Here is a 7,400-nt window from a genome sequence, read left to right on the forward strand (position 1 = left end):
GTGGTTTCCATTATGGAGGAAAAAATATTCCTGTGCACGTGCCCAGCATAATTGTCTCTGCAAGCACCGGTGTGACATCAGTACAAGAAAAGAGAAACAAAATTGCTTTGAAAAAAACAGAAAGAGCTTCCTCAGATGTGGTTTACTTTCTATTTATAAATTCAGAAATTAAGATGAATAAAATCATAGAACCATAGAATGGTTAGAGTTGGAAGGGACCCTCGTCCTATCGCTCCACTCCCTGATAAAGAGTCCCTCCCCATCTCTCCTGTAGGCCCCCTTGAGGTACTGGAAGGGGCTATAAGGTCTCCCTGGAGCCTTCTCCAGGCTGAACAACCCCAACTCTCTCAGCCTGTCCCCACAGCAGAGGGGCTGCAGCTCTTTGAGCATCTTTGTGCCTCCTCTGGACTCACTCCAACAGGTCCATGTCCTCCTTATGTTGTGAGCTCCAGAGATGGACGTATATTGTCTATCACCAATCACCTCTTTATTTTCTATGTGCCTTAGCAGAGTTTCCAGGAGGACCTGCTCCATGATCTTGCCAGGCACAGAGGTGAGACTGACTGGCCTGTAGTTCCCTGGATCTTCCTTTTTTTCCCTTTTTAAAAATGGGGGCTATGTTTCCCCTTTTGCAGGCAGCGGTCTTGCTGACTTGCAGTCTCAAGTAACTGCACCAAGGGCATACTTTAAAAGACTGAAGCCGGAAAGCTCACGCTTCCATTATTTTCACTAGCACTAGATGCCCAAGGAAAAAAAAGAATATATATGTATATACATATATACCTAAATGTAAATATATATATGAACTGTTAACATGAGTAAAGATTCTCAAATTGAATCTTTTCAAATTGAATCGAATTCTCATAGAATTGAAGGAATCTTAGCCACTATTGCCAACATTCGCAATTAGGTAAGTTCACCCAAACTTTCTGCATTTTCAGTGTGGAGAAATGTTTCTTTATTCTTTTTCTCTGGGCATGTCCCGTTACTTTAAGAGCACAGTTTCTTGCTCATTTTCACCTCATTTTGTCCTTTTTTCCTCTTGTTATTGAGAAAAATACCATTTATATTACTTAACAGTCACTGAAGACTGCCAAAAACTCACCAGCAAGAAACTTATTCCTTGTGAAACTGTGACAGCTATCCCACACGGTGGAACAGCTAATGAACAAATTAATTTGCTTCCCAGTTATGATGAGACTGCTATTAGGAATACCTGCTAGAAAGGGCAGGTATCGGAGGGGGTGTAGACTGGATGTTTTCTTAAAGAACAGTTGCGAGGAACTGCTGTTGGTTGCTTAAAGCAAAGTCTCTGGGCACTCTGCCTGAAAAAGGGAAAATGTTGGTCTTGTAAAGTAAAAAAGTCATGGACTACTGCATTCATGTTGGGTTTCACTTAAGGTTGTTTGAAACAAGCTTTCTGCTGCTGCCAGAATGTACAAAACCGAAATGATATGAGCAAAAAAGGGGAAGAAGTATTCAAAAGGTGGTTTTCTAAGGCTGAACCACAAAATAATTTGTAGAACAGCGACGGAGTTCTTTCGTAACTGCCAAGTATTGCCACAGTCACCAGTACTAAACCTTTAAAGAGCTTTTTCTCTGGAAGATGTGTGAATTGATCTCCTATGCATGTAGCAATGCCTCACTAGTAATAATTGCATGGCAGATCTGAACCTATTCAGAACCTTTTCTTCATCTCCATGAACTGGAAAAATTTAATTAGTCCCTGCTAAAACAAAGAATTCAGAAACTTCCTGCAAAAATATTACTTTTGAAGAATGGATGAGTAGTATAGTAATTCTCAGGTAGCCCTATTCATACTTGAAGAGAATTTCTGTGGGTGAACGTGAATTCCAGGTGTCTCTCCTGATACACAGACTGAACGGGTTATGAGTACCAAAAGAAGGAAGAAAGTCTTTAATTTCCAGTATTTAAAATCAATGTTAGAGACATAAAAGGGAACATTTTTGTTTTGCACCTATTTCACAATGTTAGATTTTCAGAGGACCACTCGAAGCTCTCTGGTTGCTAGACTTGGCGTTTACGCAACTATTAACTTTATAGTATTTATTTCTGCTTTACTGAAGTTACAAAATGATGACCAAAATAAACTTCAGGAGTTCTAAGAGAATTTTCTGTCAATGCATTATAATGCTGATAGATTAAATAAATTTAAAGTAGTCAAACTGCTTGCTTTGGGTAGTAAGACATTAAAATTAACTGCAAAAATAGGGGGGTTTGGAAGAATAGAAGAAACTAGGTATCCTTCCAGCAGAGTGAACAGTTACAGTGATACAATTGTAAGAACTGCTTTGGTTGGTATAGTTTAACGACTCATTTAGTAAACTGGGAGTACAAATTCCTTATTCTTGCCTGAGTGGGGAAGGAATACTGTGTTCTTAGGAATATTATAGAATCATAGAATCATAGAACCGCCTCGGTTGGAAGGGACCTTTCAGATCATCCAGTCCAACCATCAGCCCAACTCTGACAAAACCCATCACTAAACCCTATCTCTAAGCACTGTGTCTGCCCGGCTTTTAAATACCTCCAGGGATGGCACCTCAAACACGTCCCTGGGCAGCCTCTTCCAATGCTTGATAACCCTTTCGGTGTAGAAATTTTTCCTAATATCCAGTCTAAACCTCCCCTGGCACAACTCGAGGCCATTTCCTCTTGTCCTATGGCCTGTTCCTTGGGAGAAGAGACCGACCCCCACCTCCCTACACCCTCCTTTCAGGGAGCTGTAGAGAGCGAGAAGGTCTCTCCTCAGCCTCCTTTTCTCCAGGCTGAACACCCCCAGCTCCCTCAGCCGCTCCTCACAGGACTTGTGCTCCAGACCCCTCACCAGCTTCGTTGCCCTTCTCCGGACGCACTCCAGCACCACAATGTCTTTTTTCAGGTGAGGGACCCAAAACTGGACACAGCACTCGAGGTAGGGCCTCACCAGGGCCAAATAGCAGGGGAGATTATATTTTTAGGGAAGAGTACGTGCATGTTCTTCTCAGGAAGAAATAAAGGAAGCATGGAAGGGGAAGCAAAAATTCACTGGAATTACTCCACAGAGTGGCTCAGGAGCTCTGGCTTCCTTGAGATGCTGCAGGAGAAGCAACGCACTCCCCGAGATCTGCAGGATTGCAGGCTCACCAGCAGCAGCTGCTTGCCAGAAGCCAGATGGGAAAACTATCCCATTAATGTGTTTACTCGGATGTTCCACATTCAGACTCATACACTGGCAGTTTTCCTGATTATCTTCTGGATCTGCAGTTAACCTCAACTTTGGGCATGTACATGTGTTGCCCGCCTCTGACACGCAACCTGCAGCACATTTCCATGCTCTGGGGCAGAGAACTAGGAAACTCCTGACTCTTGACACCACACTCTTCATATTTTAGCCCTTTATAATGCCACTGCCCCTTCTTTCTACTGCCTGGAAGCTGTCTTGATTTTATAATCCTTATAAACATTTGTTTTGTGGACCAAAGCAGTACACTTCCAGTATTTTTACTGCAAGAAAATCCTTTTTTTCCCCACTTCACCATGATATCTCAATGATCTGAACAGAGAAGAAAAATGGGATCCCAGAAATGCCCTGGGATTGATTTGTGTCAAACACAAATTAAGACCCTTGTCTTAATTTGTATTTGGTACATGCAGGAAGAATGGCTCAGTCAGTGCTGAGAATCTGAAAAGTTAGGAAGGACCAGCTTCTCTTGATAAGATTTGCTTTGAGCACAAAAAGAGCGCGCATCCTGTCTCTCTCGTCATTGAGTACACATTCACTCACAAGGCTGCTGAGCAACAGGCAAGAAAATGAGAAAGCCCAACTCAAATAAAAAGTGCAAGCAGTAACATTTTATAATCTTCCTTCAGCAATTCCAGCTACTGCCCCACGGTTCCACAATTTTCAAAAATTTCTAAAAAAGACCTTAAATTATTAGAAAAATATTTTACAACACACAGAAGCAAAATGTCTATGGATTAAAGCACAATAAAGAGTTTCATTGCAGAGGTAATACTGGCTGGCCTACAACCAGTATAGAATTTTGGACAAAAGCTGCACTATCATCTACCTTATTCTAGCTCAGTGAAAGCTCTCTCCAGGATGGAGAGTAAGTAAGGATTATTTCTAGGAAGGGTCCCATTCAATAGTTGCAATTTTTGCAAAGATAAATCAGTGATGCCCTAAACAGCAAAGGTCAAGTGGTTCTGCTTCTTAGACATGAAATTCGGTGCCAAAAAAAGTAAAAGGATCCTTCTGGTTTGTTAGTGCCGTTCAAACACTGATTACTTAAACTCATTTGTCAGCATTACTCCTGGTAAGATAACTTCTGAGAGGATATTTCTAAAGCTTCCGCTGGACTATCTCAGCAGTTTTGTTTGTTTACAAGATGAACAGCCATCAGGCTTCTGGAAAACTCATCCAAATGCTTTGAGGGACACTGTAACCAGTCTGGAATGTCCTGTTCCAAGGTTTGGATCTTCGATGACTCGTCCAGCATGGGAAAACAGAGATAAAGTTGTAGCTGGTAAGAGAGACTCTAACCTCATTCTAACTACAGCTCCGACAAATCAGTCACAGAATCACAGAATCACAGAATCACAGAATGGACAGAGTTGGAAGAGACCTCTGGAGATCATCTAGTTCAACCCCCTGCCAGAGCAGGGTCACCCAGAGCAGGTTGCACAGGAACACGTCCAGGCAGGTTTGGAATGTCTCCAGAGACGGAGACTCCACCACCTTTCCGGGCAGCCTGTGCCAGGGCTCTGCCACCCTCAAAGTAAAGAAGTTCCTCCTCATGTTGAGATGGAACTTCCTATGTTCAAGTTTGTGCCCGTTACCTCTTGTCCTGTCGCCAGGCACCACTGAAAAGTGCCTGGCCCCATCCTCCTGACAGCCACTCTTCAGGTATTTATAAACATTGATAAGATCAAGATCCCCCCTCAGTCATCTTTTTTCCAGACTGAAAAGACCCAAGTCCCTCAGCCTTTCTTCATAAAAGAGATGTTCTAGTCCCCTCATCATCATTACTGGCCACTGGAAATTAGAAACACTTCCTGTATTTAAGAACTTACATCAAAAGCACAAAATAATGATCTATGGTGACACGGCATGTTGCTTAGACAAACATTCATGTACATTTATGTCTAGGCTGCTGCTCTCACGATGTATGAACAGTATAGAAACGATGACAGAAGCTGCCAAGCAGCCACGTACCGCAGGCGCCATGCAGGCAGGAGTCCATTGCTGCCTCCTCAAAACAACCTGTGAATCTTCCTGTTTTATTGCTCTTATTTTGCCTGTCTACATTGTGGGTTCTTCCAGGTGTGAAGTCACAGCCATCCTACTCCTAGAGCCGACAATGCAGCAACCCAAAGAAAGAAGTGCATATTAGGTGATGAGCCAACAGAACCACTAAGAGGGAGCCCCACAGTGAGGGAGTTGGTGCTATACTGGAAACACATCCATATGCTCTAGGAGATGGAGGCTCAGGCAAAGAACAGAGATCACGAAATGCTGCGGCACCTACCCACAGCAACGGTTAACAAAAACAGGTGTTCGTTGATCCAAGAGATGCGAAAGCCCCATGCAGGCTAGTTTCATTTTTATGCCAGTGGGGGTTTATGTTCCAAACAGATTACCAAGCGCATAATTCAGCCCCCAGCGGTCAGCTGTAGGATGTTGAGTTCCCACCCCCATGTAAACATGCAATCCCCTTGGACAGCGTAGCTGTGCTAAAGATTGCTTCTGATTCCATACCTATCTGATGGATGTATCAAGTGGGGCAAGAAGCGATGGAAGAACAGGAAACACGAAGAAGTACAGGCAGGAGTTACTAATCGTGCTCTCCGAAATCTCTTCTGCATTACAGATGTTCCACAAAGTACACTTAACTTTGCGTAACAATTTATTTTGCACTTTGTTCAGGTTTGGTTTATTTAACACTCTGTAAGCTTTCACATTTCTTTGATTCCATTTGAAAAACACTTTGTTCACAGTTAGCTGGCAAAACTGGGCTTCGTTTTTCAGTTCAATTAAATTCTGTGTTTGCTCTTGTTATGGGCTGCTTTAGCAGGGTACACCAGTTTGAGCTAAAGGAATTCATCACAAGGTCTTCTGAGACATATAGTTTTAGGCATAATTAAAACCCATTTGGGTATTCTGGTTCCTCTATGGGACTGTCGGGGTGACTGGATACAATCAAAGCTTGCGGAAATCAGCAGGAACTGGAAGGATTTTGCAATTTGGAGATTTAGGTTTGTAGAAGGCAGATTAAAATAAATATTTATTTTATGTTAGTTTATAGGCTTTACAGAGACAAAAGACATTTTATTAGACCAGATCATATAACTGGAAAGAATGGACACATTTCGAGGCCTACGAATCCTTTTTTTGGAATTATACTTAGTAATTTTGCAATTCGCTGTATGGAACTGACAAGCACACTATGAAACTGATGCTTTGCAAGCTGTAACATTCCAACATAAATATGAAGGTTTTAGGGTACTCTTTAACTAAACACTAAATTGTTGAAAATATAACAGAGATTATTTGATTGTTTAAAAGACTGTGAGTAAAGGATTTCAGAGAATTAGAGAAAAAGATATTTTTAACAGGTAAAAATACCCCAAAATTGATCATGTATAAATAGTATGCTGTTTAAACCACATGACATTTTTTGTGCATAAGGAGGCAGATTTATGGGTTTATTATATGCTGGTTTGCAAGTAAAGAATAGAAACATTAATTTCATTTAAGCAATCCACAGGAAACCTTGTAAAAATTTTATGAACATAATATTGAGATGACCTGCTTGCCTCATGAGCTTATGATAATCCGGCATCCTTGGAAGTTCACGCATGACTGCATTCATCAGAAGATCCAGGGCTTAGATCTTCTCTTAGATGCTGTGACTTGCAAAACTTAACAATATTGGTGTTCTAGTTACCAGTGCCACTAGAATGAGCAACCACTTCAAGCCGGAGAGCAGGTCACACCAAATCCACACAAATTAAAGCTAAACATCATTATACAAGTGATGTTCAAGTCAAGTTTTTCTTTAAAATGTCAGAGCCCAACATCTATTTTTAGGAGATTAGAAAGAATAATGAAGAAATATATTTGCATCCCACTTCAATCTGGCTCGGTCTTCACGTCTCTATGTAGATGTTTCCAACACTTTAGGAAGTACTGGGTTTGAATTGCCAGATACTCTACTGAAACTATTTTAAGTTCCATAAAAATGTTTCCTTTCATTTTTTTAGCCTCAATTTGAGCATATCAGACATCTCAAAGACTAGCCAAAGTGAACAGTATTTTTTATCTTTCAATCAGTTAATGAATTTCTAATTCATATGTATTTTGACACTATATGTATTTCAAAAGTAAGATAATCAAA

Source organism: Chroicocephalus ridibundus, chromosome 7 (genome assembly GCF_963924245.1).
Source record: "Chroicocephalus ridibundus chromosome 7, bChrRid1.1, whole genome shotgun sequence".
In the NCBI taxonomy this organism is placed as follows: domain Eukaryota; kingdom Metazoa; phylum Chordata; class Aves; order Charadriiformes; family Laridae; genus Chroicocephalus; species Chroicocephalus ridibundus.